Raw genomic sequence first — 19,464 nt, 5'->3', positions numbered from 1 at the left:
GAACATCTCATCCAGCTTGCTGGTTCTCTACCTCTTAGGACGCCTCCTTGACATCAACCTCTTTTGACCACAAAAGGAACAGATTCTGTGTGCACGGTACCGTAATGTAAAGGGTGTCATGGTAGCGTAACAGTTAGCACAATGCTTTATAGTGGCAGTGATCACCAATTGGGGTTCAATTCCTGCTGCTGTCCGTAAGGTGTCTGTATGTTCTCTCCGTTGACCATGTGGGTTTCCTCCAAGTACTCTGGTTTCCTCCCACATTCCAAAGATGTACGGGTAGGGTTAGAGATAGTAAGTTGCTATGTTGATGCTGGAAGCGTGGCCGCACTTGTGGCCTGCCCCCAGCCCAATCCTTGGACTGTGTTGATTGTTGATGCAAATGTCACATTTCAATGTGTTTCAATTTTTCAATGTACATGTGACAAATAATGCTAATCTTTATCAACATGGTGGGATGTAATGATCAATGCCCTATGTTCCAATCTGCTTTCTGAGAATTACCTTGTTTCTGAACACCTTTCAGGGTGAAGAACCTAGTGATGCTAATTTTGATAGATTCTCACCAGTTAATCAGCAAAGTGAAGAGTGGGGCTTCAGGGCTCTCCGACCTAGGCAATCTCATCTAAGATCACCCTGCCAGTCTCTGGTCTTCCTGTAGATGTCAGTACTCCACAACTGAAGCAATTGCTGATCTGATAATGTCAACGTGTCTGGTCTGGTGTTGGTGTAACAATCCTCAGAAATCTCTGATGTGTCCCATTACTCTGCAGAATATGGGGAGATATGCCAAATAACTGGCCTACATGATAATAGTATGGATTTATCACCCTTCTCCACACAACACCTCATTTTACCTTTCCCTTCCTAGGTGAGCGTGAAATATCCCAGAGCCAACACTATCAAATTCAGATTTATTTATTACATGTTACATCGAAACAGATAGTGAAATGCATCATTTGTGCTAACAAATCAACACACCTAATGTGCTAGGGGCAGCCTGCAAGTATCCTGCCCCACATTCCGGCACCAACATAGCATGCCCACAATGTTCTGAAACAACAGCACCAAAAACAGCGGAGGTGCAACATTGGAGCAAATGTTCCGACTCAGGTGAAAACCGAATCACAATGTGCAAAACGAACAAAATCTTTAGTTTCAAAAACCAGTTTAAATGAAATTGTTAAAAACACAAAATGCTGGCAGAACTCAGCAGGCCAGACAGCATCTATGGGAGGAGGTAGTGACGACGTTTTGTACAGTTTTGGTCTCCAGGGTTAAGGAAGGACATCCTGGCTGTAGAGGAAGTGCAGCGTAGATTCACAAGGTTAATTCCTGGGATGTCTGGACTGTCTTACGCAGAGAGGTTAGAGAGACTGGGTTTGTACATGCTGGAATTAAGGAGATTGAGAGGGGATCTGATTGAAACATATAAGATTATTAAGGGATTGGACAAGATAGAGGCAGGAAATATGTTCCAGATGCTGGGAGAGTCCAGTACCAGAGGGCATGGTTTGAGAATAAGGGGTAGGTCATTTAGGACAGAGTTAAGGAAAAACTTCTTCTCCCACAGAGTTGTGGGGGTCTGGAATGCACTACCTCGGAAGGCAGTGGAGGCCAATTCTCTGGATGCTTTCAAGAAGGAGCTAGATAGGTATCTTATGGATAGGGGAATCAAGGGATATGGGGACAAGGCAGGAACCGGGTATTGATAGTAGATGATCAGCCATGATCTCAGAATGGTGGTGCAGGCTCGAAGAGCTGAATGGTCTACTTCTGCACCTATTGTCTATTGTCTATAAAACCCTTCATCAGGAGATTAGATTAGTGTCAAGAATATTTCCTGCAGCACAGTTGGTGAGACTATTTATTTTGACTCAAAGGTCAATCATTTTCCATTGAAAAAAATCATGATTTTTGCAATCCCCAAGTAATGGAGTTGTACTTAACAGAAGTAGAATTTAGTTTCTTTTGTGCCACAGCATTAATGGCTTTGTAAATTTTAATTGAAACCCTGTGGTAACAGCTCCATGTTAGCAGCAATACAGTTTCTGGTGATATTATTTTGCCCAGTATACAATACAAACTTATTAATCCTGATGAAGGGTCCTGGCCTGTTCATTCTGACTATTCATTTGGTTTCGGCCCGAAACATCGTCACTACCTCCTTCCAGAAATGCTGTCTGGCCTGCTGAGTTCTGCCAGCATTTTGTGTTTTTATTTATTTCCAGCATCTGCAGATTCATTCGTGTTGCCTTTAAATGAAATTGTGACTGTTTCCAGGTGATTGGAGAACAGAAGTGCCCTGGGATTAGGGCTTATCTCTCGACAGGGTTTCACCACCACCAGTTGGCTCCTGTTGTGTACACAGCGTTACAAAAGGGATAACATCCAGACACCTTGCTAGCTACGAAATATTGAGAGGGAAGTGAAAAGTGCTAAAGGAATGTAGATCTGCCTTACTGCGTAGGATAGATCCCAGGGGTCGCCTGTACTTTATAGGGAGCCGCCGGTCGATACCTCGCCCTTCTTCGCCTCTTTTCCTCCTTCGTTCCTTTCGTAGCCCCTGCTTTGTCCTTCTTTCTCTCTCCCCCAGTCTCGTGCGGTAATCTAGCAACCGCCCTAACAATAACATAGCAACGGGCAACAAGGAGTGTTGGCAAGAGCGTCTTCCATGGAGAACCACCCTGCCCTTGTGGAGAGCGACGCACTCAGGTCGGAAGGACACATATATTTTAATTAGGTTTATGAACTCCTGAATCACGTCGGATGAAAGAAAAACTACTGTATATCTTTAAATAATACCAGATAAGATCATTTCAATGTTTTGTTCAAAAAGTTAAGTTATTTGGATTAGTAAAATAAGAATGAGAAAATAAACTCATCACAGACTGAAGGGCATTAAAATATTTTGTTTTAATTTATATTCAGGTGTGATAATAAAGCAGCAAATAATAAAAACAAGAGACTCTGCAGATACTGGAACACATACACAAAATGCTATAGGAGCTCAGGAAATCAGGCAGCCTCTGTGGAGGAGAATGAACAGTCAGGGTTTGGGGCCAGGACCCTTCATCAGGACTAATAAGTTTGTATTGTATACTGGGCAAAATAATATCACCAGAAACTGTATTGCTGCTAACATGGAGCTGTTACCACAGGGTTTCAATTAAAATTTACAAAGCCATTAATGCTGTGGCACAAAAGAAACTAAATTCTACTTCTGTTAAGTACAACTCCATTACTTGGGGATTGCAAAAATCATGATTTTTTTCAATGGAAAATGATTGACCTTTGAGTCAAAATAAATAGTCTCACCAACTGTGCTGCAGGAAATATTCTTGACACTAATCTACATGCAGGTGGGCCTAATAACCTATGAGTTTGGTGTTCAATGCCATTAATTGGATGTTCCTTGGATGCCTGTCAGGAAACATATACATATGGAAATACAGTATTCACCATATTGGACAAGGTCAATGAGCTCACTTACAGTATTTGGATGGGGGTCTTGTGTTTTCTGCAGGATGCATTTCCAATTTGGCTGCATGTGAAAGTCAGCTGGAATGAAAATGATTGGGCTAATCAGATCTAGTAGTCACATTACTGTTGGTAACTGAGATTGGATCGATGTTCTTCATGTATGTTATTTTTTAAATTCCTGACTTATTCAATTAAACAAAATTGAAATTGCTCAATTTTGCAGGTGGAAATGGAACTCATGCATTATGCCAGTAACAACTAAAATGTCACTAAGAAGTGATTATTCTGCATTGTTAAATTTCCATCTTTATTTTTTACACTTTTTTAGGAATGTGGAACTGGTGATGGTAGGCTAGTTAAGAATTATTAACAACTTGCTAACAGATCACACCTTTGCAAACATTTCAATTTTGAAAATGCCTGCGTTATGGTACATTTTATCCCTGCAATCAACTGAGCAGGTTCTGAAATAAATCCTCCAATCCTTGGAGAGCAACATCAGAGATTTCTCTAAGCAATAGCAATCTGATTAGCTGCTTGAACCTCAGAAAATATCACAAAACTGTCTTCATTTCTGACCTCATAATGTACAATGCAGTACTCTACAATTCAGAGACTAAATTTGTTTTGCTTTTTCAGTGTGGGATGAGATGCCCTGTCACGCTCAGTTGAATTGATTTGTTCTGGGACAGTTATGTCACATTTATGATTTCTGAATGCAAACTTTATTTTGTTCAGGATGGTTTCTCTTATCCACAGGACATGGGGAACCACTGGTAAACCCAGCATTTATTGCCCATCCCTAAATTGTTCTTCAGAAGGGGGGAGGTGGGTAAGCCACCTTTTGAACCACTGCTGTTCTTCTGGTGAAGCTGCTCCCACATTGCTGTTGAGTAGAGGACTCAAGAGTTTATGACTCTGTTTTCATAAAGGACTGGCAATACATTATGGTCTGTGACTTGGAGGTAGTGTATCCATGTACCTGAAACCCTTATCCTTCTTGGTGATAGAGATCATAGATTTGAGAGGTGCTGGGTGAGTTACTGCAGTTCATTTTGTGGATGGCGCACACTGCAGTCACTGTGGACACATGGTGGAGTAAATGAATACAATATTTGGGGCAATTAATACATTGTTCAAGTTCAAGTTTATTGTCATTCAACCCTACACATGTATATCGCCAAACAAAACAACATTCCTCCAGACCAGGGCGCACAACACAGTACATATAACTTACACACAACATATAAGGTAACTATTGCCACTAGTAAATTAACAAATAATTAAAATATATTCTAGCAGATTGACATTTTGCATAAAGTGCATTTACAACACTAGTTTAAAAAGTAAACAGCATAACACTACTGGTGCTTCATAAGTGATGAGGCCTGGGTGGTGGCAGAGAGTTCAGTAGTCCCACAACCTGGGGGAAGATGCTGTTTTCCACCCTAACAGTCCTTGGCCTGATGCTACGGGACCTCCTGCCTGATGGTAGGGGGTCAAAGAGATTGTTGGACAGATAGGATGGATCACTGACAATACTATCAAGCTAAATTGTCTTGGATTGTGAATCTTGAGATTCACTGGAGCTGCACCATCTCCCTGATCTTCCAGTCTACCTTGTCATGGCCCTTGCGCTTCGTTTGATTACCTGCACCACACTTTCTCTGTAACTGTAATATTTTTTGCATTCTGTTTTTCTTTTTACTACCTTAATGTACTTGTGTATGGAATGATTTGCCTGCATGGCACACAAACAAAAGCTTCTCAGTAGACATGACAATAATAGTAATGAGGTTCTGCAAAGTGAGTTCAGGGAGTTAGGTACTAAGTTAAAGGGCAGGACCTCCATGGTTGCAATCTCAGGATTGCTACGCATGTCACATACTAGTGAGGTCAGAATAGGAAGATTATACAGTTTAACATGTTGCTAGGATTTTGTGTAGGAGGGAGGGCTTCATATATTTGGATCATTGGGCTTCCTTCCAGGGAAGGTGGGACCTGTACAGAAGAGACAGTTTGCACCTGAACTGGAGAGGGACTAATATCCTCGTGAGTTTAACTAGAGTTGCAGGGGGATGGGTACCAGAGTGCCAGAACAGATATTGGAGAGGTTGTGGAGACAGATGTTGTTAAGACCTCAGACAAAGTCAGGAATCAAAAGGTTGAGCATGGTGGGATTAATGTTGTAAGTTATGTACATTTCAATGCAAGGAGTATTGTACTGTAAGTATTGTTGAATGTTTTGTAAATGGTCTTCAGCAAGATTTGGTTGCAGGAGGGGCAGGACTGGAAGATCAATATTTCACTGTTCCATATAACCATATAACAATTACAGCACAGAAACAGACCATCTCGGCCCTTCTAGTCCGTGCCGACGCTTACACTCACCTAGTCCCACTGGCCCACACTCAGCCCATAACCCTCCATTCCTTTCCTGTCCATATACCTATCCAATTTTACTTTAATTGACAATACCGAACCTGCTTTAGATGTGATAGACCGGAAGGGATTAAAGGAGGAGGGCTGACGTTACTAGTCAGGGAAAATGTTACAACAGTGCTTAGGACAGACTAGATAACTCATCTAGTGAGGTGTTATGGGTGGAACTCAGAAATAAGAAAGGTATGACCATTTTAATGGGGCTATATTATGGACCACCCAGTAGACCGTGGGAGATAGAGGAACAAATTTTAAGAGAGATCACAGACTGTTGCAAGAAACATAAGGTTGTGATAGTAGGTGATTTTAACTTTCTACATATTTTCTGGGAATCCCATACTGTAAAAAGACTAGATGGGATAGAGTTTGTCAAACGTGCTCAGGAAAGTTTCCTTAATCAGTACATAGAAATCCCAATGAGGGAGTGTGAAATACTTAATCTACTATTAGGGAATGAGACAGGGCAGGTGACAGAAGTTTCTGTAGGGAAACACTTTGCATCTAGTGATCATAATGCCATTAGTTTCAAAGTAAGTACTGTATGGAAAAAGATGGGTCTGGTCCTTGAGTTGAGATTCTAAACTGGAGAAAGGCCAATTTTGAAGGTTTCAGAAAGGATCTGGCCAGTCTCTTTTCAGGCAAAGGTGTACTTGGTAAGCGGGAGGCCTTCAAAAGTGAAAATTTTGAGAGTACAAAGCTTCTATGTGCTTGTCAGAATAAAAGGTAAAGGTAACAAGTGTAGGGAACCTTGGTTTTCAAGAGATATTGAGGCCCTGGTTAAGGTGCATAGCAGGTACAGGCAGGTAGGAACACATGAGATACTTGAGGAGTATAAGAAATGCAAGAGAGCATTTAAGAAAGAAATCAGGAGGGCTAAAGAAAGACATGCGGTTGCTCTAACAGACAAGATGAAGGAGAATCCCAAGGGATTCTACAGATAAGAGCAAAAAGATTGTAAGGGACAAAGTTGGTCCTCCGAAAGATCAGAAGGGTAATCCATGCATGAAGCCAAAAGAGATGGGGAAGAGACCTTAAATGGATATTTTGTATCTGTGTTTACTCAGGAGATGGACACGGAGTCTGTAGAAGTGAGGCAAAACATCAGCGAGATCATGGACCCTACACAGATTACAGAGGAGAAAATGTTTGCTGTCTTGAGGTAAATTAGGGTGGATAAATCCCCAGGGCCTGACAAGGTGTTCCCTTGTCCCTGTGGGAGGCAAGTGCAGAAATTGCAAGGGCCCAAGCAGAGATATTTAGATCATCCTGAGTGACAGGTGAGGTATGGAAGGATTAAAGGATAGCCAATGCTGTTCCATTGTTTTAAAAAAAGGCTCTGAATATAAACCAGGAAATTATAGGCTGGTGAGCCTGACATCAGTAGTAGATAAGTCCCTATATCTAAGGGACTGGATATGTAAGTATTTGGATAGACATGGAGTGATTAGGGATGGTCAGCATAGCTTCAGGCACGGTATGTTGTGTCTAACCAAACTTCCAAGTTTTAATTACCAGGAAAGTGGATGTTGTCTAAATGGATTTTAGCTAAACATTTGACAAGGACCCGCATGGGAGGTTGATCGAGAAGGTTCAGTCGCTCAGCATTCAAGATGAGGTAGTAAATTGGATTAGATATTTGCTTTGTGGGAAAAGCCAGAGTGATAGCAGATGGTTGTCTCTCTAACTGGAGACCTATGACTAGTGGTGTGCCACAGGGATCAGTGCTGGGTCTCTCGTTAAATGAACTCAGCAGGTCGGGCAGCATCCAGTGAAATGAGCAGTCAACGGATGCTGCCTGACCTGCTGAGTTCATCCAGCTTGTTTGTACATGTTGATTTGACCACAGCATCTGCAGTGTACTTTGTGTTTATTTTGGGTCTGTTGTTGTTTGTCATCTATATCAATGAGCTGGATGATAATGTGGTTAATTGGATCCAGCAAATTTGTGGATGGCAGCAAGATTGGGGGTATAGTGGACAGTGAGGAAGACGATCAGCTTGCAGTGGGATCTGGACCAGCTGGAAAAATGGGCTGAAAATGGCAGAGTGAAATTTAATGTCGATAATTGCGAGGTGCTGCACTTCGGAAGGATTAACTAGGGTAGGTCTTACACAGTGAATGGCAGGGCACTGAGGAGTGTGGTAGAACAAAGGGATCTTGGAATACAGGTCCATAACTCATTGGAAGTGGTGTCACAGGTAGATAGGGTCATAAAAAAAGCTTTTGGCACATTGGCCTAAATAAATCAATGTATTGAATTCAGGAGATGGGATGTTATGTTGAAGTTGTATAAGACGTTAGTGAGGCCTAATTTGAGAGTATTGTGTCCAGTTTTGAGCTCCAACCTACATGAATTATGTAAATAAGGTTAAAAGAGTGCAGAGAAAATTTACAAGGATGTTGCCGGAACTAGAGGACTTGAATAATAAGTAAAGATTGAATAGGTTAGGACTTTATACCTTGAAACTTAAAAAATTGAGAGGAGATCTGATAGTTATACAAAAATTATGAGGGGTTTAGATGGGGTAAATGCAAGCAGGCTTTTTCCACTGAGGCTGGGTGGGACTACAAGAGGTCATGGGTTAAGGGTGAAAGGTGAAATGTTTTAGGGGAACATGAAGGGAAACTTCTTCTCTCAGAGGGTGGTGAGAGTGTGGAACGAGCTGCCAGCACAAGTGGTGGGTGTGATTTTGATTTCAATGTTTAAGGGAAGCCCGGATAGGTACATGGATGGGATGGGTATGGAGGGCTATGGGACGAGGCAGTTTAAATGGTTTGACATGAGCCGAAGGACCTGTTTCTGTGCTGTGGTTTTCTATGACACTAATTTACTAATATTTGTGTGCAATTTTTGTGTTCATACCTAAGAAAGAATATATTTACCATCAAGAGAGTGCATTAAAAGTTTACCAGACTGATTCCTGGGATGGTGGGACTGGAGGGATTTGGTTGATTGTTCACCAGGGTATAGAATAAGAGGGGATCTCACTGAAATGAGCAAAGTTCTAATGGGGTTCAAGAGGCTGGATGCATCCAGAAGGAAGAGACACAAGTTATGACATTTAGGACTGAAATAAAATGAATTTTTTTTCACTTCACATGCCTGTGAATTCACTGCCATGCAGGGTTGTAGAGTCCAAGTGGTTGAATATATTTAAGGAGGAAGATAATATTTCTAGATACAAAAGGCACCAAGGCAAATGGGGAGAAAACAGGGTAGTGGTACTAAGAGACCTGATCATACTCATTAGTGAAACAGCAATAAAGGGCTGAATGGCCTACTCTTGCTCCTATTTTATATTTTTCTACATATAATGCTGAAAATTAATGTTGCAGTGACAGTTACTTACCTGACACAAACAGAAAAGTCAGTTAATTTTTGAATTCATTATTAAGAAAAGCAGACATGCCCAGGCGGACGATGAGGTGCTCAAGCTTGTATTGGGATCCACTGGAACAGAATTACAGTGGCAGGCAGCAGAAAGCTCGGGTGGATTGAACACACAGCCTCTGCAAAGCCATCACCCTATCTGCATTTGGTTTCTCCAGTGCAGGGGAGATAACGCTGTGAACATAGAATGCGGAGCACTAGATGTGCAAGTGTTTCACCTGGAAGGACTTTTGCTCCCTGAATGGTGAGAAGGGAGGTGAAAGGGAAGGTAATTCACCTCTTGCAGTTTCATGGGAAGGAGACAGAGTAATTGTAAAATCTGCTCACTGCAAGCTCTTTGTTAAAGGCCAGGGTTTTCACCAGCTAAGGTACCAGAAAGATAATCAGCTTGATTTGGATCTTTCTTTCATATGATCTTTCAGAATGAAGGGTCAGCAAATTCAACTTTTGTTTATAATCAGTGGTTTCATTGGGCTGAGTGTGACTCCTCACCTTGTGTTTTATGGCTAGAGATGGAAATGGCAATGGGGCAGCAGCCCCTCTCCCATAGTTCACAGCAAAGGGTTATACTTGAGTCTGGTGACACTAGCACCACCAAATTGTTATGACATACAAAAAAAGACTCCTCCTCATGTTTACTCTACACCAGCTCCTTAGAGAGCAAACACGCCAGTCCTTTCCCCTGCTCCTTCTGTCCAGAAGAATGCTCTAGGGACTGGAATGAACATCTCATACAGTGTTGTTGTCTTGAATGCATCTTGAGCATAATAGATCTGGAAGTGGTACTCTTTGGAACAAAGGGGAGTGAAAGGATACTTAATGGAGAGCAGATAAACAGCATGGACCTACTTCCCCAAGCAAAGAGGTTGATATCCAGTTGCCATAGATCCAAGGTGGAAGTATTAGGGGACAGGCAAACAATTATTTAGCACAGAAATACAATTGTATCAGCGTGAATTAATCAGTCTGATCGTCTGGCTTTTATGCTGCAATACCGTTTCCTGGAATGGTAGCAGCTGGAACAGTTTGTGTTTGGGGTGACCCGGGTCCCCAATGACCCTTCGGGTGCTTTTTACACACGTGTCTCTGTAAATGTTCGGAATAGTGGGAAGTTCACATTTACAGATGCACTGAGCTGTCCGCACCAGTCTCTGAGGGAAGTACAGCTCCCATACCAGGTTGAATGGTCTCCTACTGTGAGACTGTGAAAGCCTCGTCTCCTTGAAGGAAAGGAAAAGTTTGCAAAGGAGTTTTCCTTCCTCCTCCTTCCCTCCAACTTCACCACAACCCAACCCCTCCTGCCAGCAGATATAAAAGTGAAAGGGGTGTGAACTTTTTGAATATCAGGCATTCAAAGTAATTTGCAGATTAATATCTGGAAGCTCTAAAAGTACTCGTTTTATTCTGTAGCTTAATACAATGAATAACTCAGAGTTATTGATTTAAAGAAAAATCTATCAGAGTTTTATTATTTACTTTTAATCGGTGACAGTAGTTGCTTCCTTCAGCCTTGGGGATTACTTTGAGATTTATTCTGATAATGGCATACCAAATGAATTCTGTGCCATTTGGAAAAGTGACTCAGATGTGCCCTACAAGCCTAACAGTACTCCCCATGCACCAATTATTCTTTTTAATCACTTAATGATTGCAAATTTGCAGTGACATAACCCATTATGGCTTTTAAATCATTCTTCTTAATACTTAAAGAAGCTTTGCTGTGTTAAACACACCTTTTATTATCCATCCTTCCCATTCCCCAACCCCCCACTTCAGTCATACGTGTTTCCCTCTGCAGAATTCAAGGAAATGGTTTAAAAAGGCAGGGTGGAGATGTTTGTGCATTTGGAGCCACTATCACTGCTGCTTTCTGCTTCCTCTGACCACCCTCAGCAATGGACAGCAAACTATTCCTTCTTGTCTTTTGCTCATTTGTGAGCTACCTAGGAATGGCAACATGCACTCAAGAGGGAGATCTCAAGTCAATCTATCAGGCAGATCATGAGGTCAGTTTCCCTGCAAGAGCTCATACTGCATTGGTAAGAACTCTACTGTTCTTCTGAAGTTTTTTTAAAATCTGTCCAATAAAGCTGAAAATACTGTAAAGATTCAGAGATCATTTTAACTTTAGAAAAAGCAAATAAATTACAGCTGCTTGAAGTCTGAAATTAGAAGTAAAAAAGCACTGGAAACAATCAGTATCTGTGGGGAACGAAAGCCATCGCAATCTAGCCTAAGTATTTGCAGTAATTTCTGTTTTTAGTTCATCAGTTCTGCCTTAAGATGTTAACTGTTTCTCTCTCTGTTTGACTTGTGGAGCGTTCCTAGTGTTCTGTTTTAATTTCAGATTCCCAGCATATGTGGGATTTTGCTTTAGTTTTTACAAATGCCTATGGGTTATGGTAACTTGGCAACACGTCCGACAGAAATGCATTCCATCGGGAACCTAAAAAATAGTCTTCCAATTTCTTTTTGCAACTTTATTGGTTTGTTATAATTATTAATTGAAGAAAAGTCTCTGATTTGTTTCCCACTCCATGGATGTTGTGTTATATGCAATTTCCAACATTTTGTGGGTTAAATGTTTCTTTTCCCTATTCGCTTGTGCCGAGGTTTATTCCACAGGACTTCTAGCTCATTTTTCTTGACACTTTGAAATCCACAGACCCAGATGTTTGAAGTGGAGAGGTCAGAGAGAATTGGCCATCTAAAACTTGACAATCTTCTTCCAGCCTGTTGCCCCCTGGGTGTTTGTTATCCAGCAAACAATTTAACCACAGAGCTGAGCATCACTGTTGAGTGAGGAGTAATTGGAGGCAAGGAGTATATTTCTCTGCTCTGAGAGGCTGACTAATTGCTCAAATCTGACTGTTTGCAGGATGGGGACATGTATACTGTGAAGAGGCTGGGCAGTGATCACATTCTGAGCTCACTGGTGAACTCCATAATCCATGTCCCAGAAAAAACTGGAAGAAACCCTTCCTTTGTATTCCAGCCCCAAAGGTAGGTTTACACTATTGTCTATGTGGTTTGTTCAAAGCAAGTACATGGCTTCTGTTATCCATCTCTCCAAAACATTACTCTTTACAGTATATGGATCTGCTTTGGGGAAGGTAAATAATGAAGATACGGTAGATAGTAAGTTCCTGGAGGGCAGGACCAGATGGCAAATTGAAAAATTCAAATAATTAAATAGAACTGATGGTCATGACGTAAAAATCCATGAGAAATAGGCCACTCGGCCCCTTCAAGCTATGCCAATCAATCATTATCATGATCTGCCCCAGGCCTCATTTCCCCTGTGCCAATCCCTCATAGCCCTCAATTCCCTTAACTTCTGAAAATTTAAGTACCTCAGTGATCCAGCCTCCACAATCCTTGAGTGAAAAGCGTCCACAGATTCACCACCCTGCACAAGAAGTTGTATAAAACTTCAGTTAAGGCACATTTGGAGTACTGTGTGCAGCTCTAGTCACACCTGATTACAAGAAAGCTTTGGAGGGTTTTGAGAGGGTGCAGTAGATTTTTACAAGGATGTTGCCTGGATTACAGATTATTAGTGATAAGAATAGTTTGGATAAACTTACATTGTTTTTTTTTGTCTGGAATACTGGAAGCTGAGGGGAAACTTGATAGAGGAGGCAGAGAGAGGGTAGATAGTCAAAGTCTCAGGGCAGAAATGTCAAACACTAGGGAACCATAACTTTAAAGTGAGAGGGTGGGAATTTAAAGAGACTTATGAGGCAAGTTTTTCCATTTACACAGTGGTAGGTGCCTACAAAGTACTTCCAGAGGAAGTTGTGTAGGGAGAGACAACAGCAAAAATTTAAGAGGCTGTTAGACAAATGCATGAACAGGAAGAGAATGAAGAGAATGGACCATGTGCAGGCAGATGGGATTAGTTTAAATTGGTATCATGGTCAGGCCAGGCATAGTGGGCTGAAGGGCCTGTTCCTGTACTGTATTGTTCCATGCAAGTTCATCTGCACATCAGCTTTAAGTGTTCACGAAAGGCAGTCTGCCATCTTAATTTGTTCCTGCCTGTGTGTGATTCCAAACCCACCAATGTGACCCTTAATTGTCCTCCAAAATGACCTTAGGGTGTAGGGATGGGTGGGAAATTGTGATAGATAACAACTAAAAAATGACATCCACCCCCACCTTTCAAGTCTAAGCTAAAAAGTAATGTGTGAGAATCAGAAACAGACAAGATTAGGCTGAGCTCTACTGGATTTACAATCACAAACAAACAACACTCACTGCCTGTGTCCATGGGCTGGGCAGATGCCAATCTGATCAATGTCTTTAGAACATAGAACACAGGAATAGGCTCTTCAGCCCACAATGTAGTGTTAAACCAACAAAAATTAGTAATCAAATGGCCAACTAAATTAATCCCTTATGCCTACACAATGTCCATATACTTCTATTTATGTACCCATCTGAACATCTCTACCTAATGTATCTGCCATTACCACAAGCCCAGGCACCCACCACTCTCTGTGTAAAAAAAAAAATTGCCCCTCATATCTCCTTTGAAATGACCTAATCTCACCTTAAATGCATGCCCTCTAGTATTAGACACTTCAACCCTTGGATAAAGATATTGCCTGTCCACTCTATCTATGCCTCTCACAATCTTATAAACCTCTATCAGATCTCTGCTCAGCCTCCGCCACTCCAGAGAAAACAACCCAAGTTTGTTCAAACTCTCATGATAGCACACGCCCTCTGAACCAGGCAGCATCCTGGTAAACCTCTTCTGCACCCTCCCCAAAGCCTCGACATCCTTCTTATAATGGGGCGACCAGAACTGTGTGCAATACTCCAGATACAGCCTAACTAGAGTTTTGTAAAGCTGCAACATAACTTCCTGACTTTTAAACTCATTGCTCGACTAATAAAGGCAAGCATGCCATACGCCCTTCTTAATCATCTTATCAACCTGTGTAGCCACATCCATGGAACTACGAACTTGGACCCCAAGGTCCCTCTGCTCAGCAACACTGTTAAGGGTCTTGCAATTAACAGTGCACTGTCTCCTTACATTTGACATACCAAAGAGCAACTCTCCGCATTAGGTCACGTTAAACTCCATCTGCCATTTCTCTGCCCATATCTGTAACTGATCTACGTCCCATAGTATTCTTTGCCAGTCTTCTACACTATCCACACCACCACCAATCTTCGTATTATCTGCAAACTTACTAACCTACTCATCTGCATTTTCATCCAAGTCATTTATATACATCACAAACAGCAGAGGTCCCAGCACAGAGAAGATGTGGAGGTCAAAGAGTTATTATGGATTCCTTTCTTGTGGACCTTAATAGAGGACTTTAGTCACCCCAACACTGAACTGATCCCACAACCTCTGGACTCACTTTCAAGGACTCTACAATTCATGTTCTCAATATTTATTACTTATTTGTTTATCATTTTTTGTATTTGCATAAATTTGTATTTGGCAGTTTTTCATTGATTCTAATATGTTTCTTTATATTTACTATAAATGCCCACAAGAAAATGAATCACAGTGGTGACATACATGTACTTTGAACTTTCAAACTGGTCAATGACAGCAAAAAAATTAATCAGAATCAGATTTAATATCACTGGCATATGTCATGAAATTTGTTAACTTTGCAGTAGCAGTACAATGCAATACATGATAAATATAAGAAACATAAACTGTGAATTACAATAAATATATATAATTAAATAGCTAAATTAAATAAGTAGTGCAAAAATAGAAATAAAAAGGTAGTGAGGTAGTGTTCATGGGTTCAATGTCCATTAAGAAATCAGATAGCAGAGGGGAAGAAGCTGGTACTAAATCACTGAATGTGTGCCTTCAGGCTTCTGTACCTCCTTCCTGACAGAAACAGCAAGAACAGGGCATTCATGATGGACACTGCCTTTTTGAAGCATCACTCCTTGAAGATTTCCTGGAGGTGCTAAAAATCAGACCCACGCCAAGCAACTACATAGTCAAAAGCATGCTGGTGTGAATAAGTGGGAAAATGTGATAACAAGTCACACATTACATTTAACTACATTCACTGAAGGCCTTAGTTGGAAACGCACATCCTCCTTTCATCTGGTACAATAAACAATTGCTGGTGCTAAGACCTTCAGCACAGAGTGAATGGACTGAGTGGTCTTGTATTTAATGAGAAAAATGAAAATAAAAGGAAACTGTGGAAAGAGCCAGAGATAGGACTGTTATTCTAGCCTCTTGACCTTCCCGAGTTTCGCCACTCCACCACTTGCGATGGTGCCTTCAGCTGCCTGGATTCCCTCCCTAAACATCTCCCCTCTCTTTCTCTTTATAGTTGTATCTTACAGTTCACATCTTTGACTGAAATGTTTTTACATTGCTTTATGTAGCTCAGCATAATTTTTTTATGATGATATTCCTGTCAAGTAAAATGGGAGAATTTACACTGTTAGAGAAGTATAAGAGTGTGCTTTTGTTAAGATGGTGATTACTGCTATTTGATGGTGTCACTCAGGTTAAAATGCTTTTATAGTGATCATTTCATTCTTGTTCTTAAATTGATCGTTTGTCTTGAAATGTCTTTTATTCAGGTTTGGGCGTGAAGTTCAGAGAACCTCTGAGGCTCGAATACACTCCCGGGGATGGAATATCATTCCACCACAGCGTTTTGGAAAGAAGAAATGACAGAACTAGACACCTCAGTCACCTGATTACAGTTAGAGTTCTTGTCGCATTGGCTAAACTTGATTTAGAAGTTAAAATACATTCGTCACTTAAACTCCTCCAAATACTGTGTCCCTAGAAATAAATTTAATATGTGATAATTATAATTGTCTTTGTGAATAGTTAAATAAAGGTGATATTCAGAGAGCTGATTTACTCATTGGAAATTTAATTCAGCCTCTAGCCCTTGTAAACTCTTCTGAGAAATTACTTCTTTTTAAAATGCTTCTTTTTCTCTATTCCATCTAAATTTGTGGCCTCCAAAGCGTTATGACTCATATCATTCATGCCATTTCCCCCATACTCGTTGAACCTCCTGCTGGCTCCCAGATCAGCAACACCTCAATAATCCAGGAAAATTAGCATGTGAGATGTGGAAGTCACTGGCTGCCAACATTTATTGACACCCCAACTTGCCCTTTAACCACGAGTCTGCAGTTACACAATATCCAGACAAGGCTGACAGATTTCTTTCTCTATATTAGTGAGCCATTACTGACATCTACTTCTTAATTCCAGATTGATTGAAAGAAACCAGATGTAAAATACCATGCTGCCATGCTGGGGTTTGAAATAATTTCTTCCAGAATTGCAGCCCGAAACTGTTTCTTGGTGTAGTAACTTATTCCCTGTGTTACCACCGGCACATCCGTACAAATTAAAGCCGGGTTAGATCACCCAGCCCAGATGATCAGCAGTGGACCAGTGAACCAACTGGAGGCTGAGGATGGATGCATGCCATCCTTTGTCCTAGATGATCACAGTCACAAACTAGAAGAGAAATTAGCTAATACTCTCAGGAAATACCCTGATGTTGTTCAGTCTCCACCACCTTTAATATCAAGCTGCCTAATTTCCAGTGATCGAAACCTTTCACAGGGTATTCCAGGATAACTTAGCATCATAGCTATGAATTTCTCATTAGTCATGTTAATGCTGAATTATAAGTTAAAAAGACTAGCTGATTAATAACAGAATATAGCCCTTCATGGGTTCCTTATATGTACTGTTTCAGAGTTAAGGCTCCTCTAAGAGACCACAACCTCATTGTAGGGTTTGGAGGCTTGTGTGCCTCAATGACCCGAAGAGTTATGTTGGCCGGAGTCAGGGCTTTATGCTTTGGCTCTTGGTAGGGTTACCCTCGCCAACCAGGTCAAAGGATGGAGGCCAGACTAAGAGTGATCCACTGGTCCTTCAAGTTTGGGGGTTCAGCTCAGGGCTAACAACCCTGATAGATAAAAGAAAAAATTGTTACGGAAACAGCAATGAAGAATTCTATACCTGAGTGCATGGTATTCCTGTGTCTCCACTCAGGAGTTACATGACTGACATTAGTGAAAACTGAGTTACTGATACAATGAAGGAAACCCTGAACACCACCAGAGATGGAGGACCTTCACTGCTGCCCTAAACGTCAGCAGCGTAAGGGGCAGTAAGTACAAACGTTTGTAAGTAAGAGTTAAGGCTATACTGAAAAACCATCATGGGAGTTATTAATCAAAATGTTCTAAGTGATGGCAGGAACATTATTTTAAACACACACACATTATATATATATATATATATAAAAAAATTAATGGTAGTTGAGGAATATAAGAGAACACTAAAGAGGGAAATCAGGAGGGCTAAAAGAATGGATGAGGTTGCTCGAGCAGACAAGGTGAAGTAGAATCCCAATGACTTCTATATTAAGAGCAAAAGGACAACAAGGTACAAAATTAGTCATTTTGAAGATCAGACTGGTCATCTGTGCATGGAGCCAAAACAAGAGCCAAAACAGATGGGTGAGATCTTAAATGCACTTTTGCATCTCTGTTTACTTGGGAGATGGACACGGAGACCATAGAACTGAGGCAACACAGTAGTGAGGTCATGGACTTTATACAGATTAAAGAGGAGGTGTTTGCTGTCTTGAGGCAATTAGGCTAGATAAATCCCCAGGGCCTGACAAAATGTTCCCTCAGACCTTGCGAGGGGCAAGTGCAGAAACTGAAGAGGCCCGAGCAGAGATACTTAAAACATCCTTATCCACGGGTGAGATGCCAAAGGATTGGATGATAACTAACGTTGTTCTTTTGTTTAAGAAAGGCTCCAAGACTAAGCTGGGAAATTATAGGTCAGTGAACCTGACATCAGTAGTGGGAAAGTTACTGGAAGGTGTTCTAAGGGACCGGATATACAAGACTGATTAGGGATAGTTAACATGGCTTTGTGCACGGTAGGTCATGTCTAACCAACCTTAGAGTTTTTGGAGGAAGTTACCAGGAAAGTTGTTGAAGGCAAAGCAATGGATGTAGTGAAGCATCTAACAATGTCCCACGTGGGAGGTCGATAAAGAAGGTTCAGTCACTTGGCTTTCAGGATGCAGTAGATAACTGGCTTTGTGGAAGAACCAGAGAGTGGTAGTAGATGGTTGCCTCTCTGACTGGAGGCCTGTGACTAGTAGTGTGCTGCTGGGTCCTTTGTTGTTTGTTATCTATATCAATGATTTGGATAATAAAGTGAATCAGCAAATTTGTGGATGATACCAAGATTGGAGGCATAGTAGGCAGCGAGTAAGGCCATCAAAGCTTGCAGCAGGAAAAAATGGGCTGAAAACTGGCAAATGGAATTTAATGCAGACGTGTGCAGTGCTGCACTTTGGGAGAACAAACCAGGGTAGGACATACACAGTGAGTGGTAGGACACTGAGGAATGTGGAAGAACCGAGGGATCTCGGAATACAGATCCATAGTTCCTTGAAAGTGGCATCACAGTGCCAAAACAGGCCCTTCAGCTATCTAGTCTCTTCTGAACTATTAATCTGCCTAACCCCATCAACCTGCACCAGACCATCCACTTAGGGTCATAAAGAGAGCTTTTGGCACATTGCCCTTCATAAATCAAAGTATTGAGTACAGGAGATGGGATGTTAAGTTGAAATTGTATGAGTTTGGAGTATTGTGTCCAGTTCTGGTCATCTACCTACAGAAAAGATATCAAGAAGGTTAAAACAGTAGTGCAGAGAAAATTTACAAGAATGTTGCCAGGACAGGACTTGAGAAACTGAGTTACAGGGAAAGGTTGAATAGGTTAGGACTTTATTTCCTGGAGCATAGGAGAATGAGGGGAGATTTGACAGAGGTATATAAAATTATGAGGGGTATAGATAGGGCAAGTGTAAGCAGGCTTTTTCCACTGAGGTTGGGTGAAGCTAGAAGTTAAGGGTGAAAGGTGACATATTTAAACAGAATCTGAGGGGGAATTTCTTCACTCAGGGAGGTGAGTGTGGAACGAGCTGCCAGCTTGTGGTGGATGCAAGCTCGATTTCAACATTTAAGAGAAATTCAGATAAGTACATGGATGGGAGGGCTATGGTCTGAGTGCCAGTCAATGGGGTTAGGCAGATTAATAGTTTGGAAGAGACTAGATAGCTGAAGGGCCT

The 19,464-nt window shown here is 41.3% G+C and overlaps 2 protein-coding genes across 3 annotated transcripts in view; one reads left to right on the top strand and one right to left on the bottom strand.

Moving 5' to 3' along the window:
- Positions 1–16,160, top strand: part of fkbp11 (FKBP prolyl isomerase 11) — a 91,669-nt gene extending 75,509 nt beyond the window's left edge. Inside the window, exons 8-9 of the transcript XR_012102011.1 lie at positions 12,195–12,319; positions 15,908–16,160. The gene's annotated coding sequence lies outside the window, so the exon portion shown is untranslated. The remainder of the gene's footprint in view (positions 1–12,194; positions 12,320–15,907) is intronic.
- The window catches only part of ccdc65 (coiled-coil domain containing 65), a 62,347-nt gene that overhangs the window by 35,929 nt on the left and 6,954 nt on the right, over positions 1–19,464 (bottom strand). The window contains exon 1 of one of the 2 annotated variants that reach the window (XM_073070951.1): positions 2,464–2,682. The exons of the other annotated variant lie outside the window; for it this stretch is intronic. The gene's annotated coding sequence lies outside the window, so the exon portion shown is untranslated. Of the gene's footprint in view, positions 1–2,463; positions 2,683–19,464 lie in introns of those variants that run through there. 2 annotated transcript variants of the gene reach the window in all.

Source organism: Hemitrygon akajei, chromosome 18 (assembly GCF_048418815.1).
Source record: "Hemitrygon akajei chromosome 18, sHemAka1.3, whole genome shotgun sequence".
In the NCBI taxonomy this organism is placed as follows: Eukaryota; Metazoa; Chordata; class Chondrichthyes; order Myliobatiformes; family Dasyatidae; genus Hemitrygon; species Hemitrygon akajei.
This window is presented reverse-complemented; position numbering and strand designations above follow the sequence as displayed.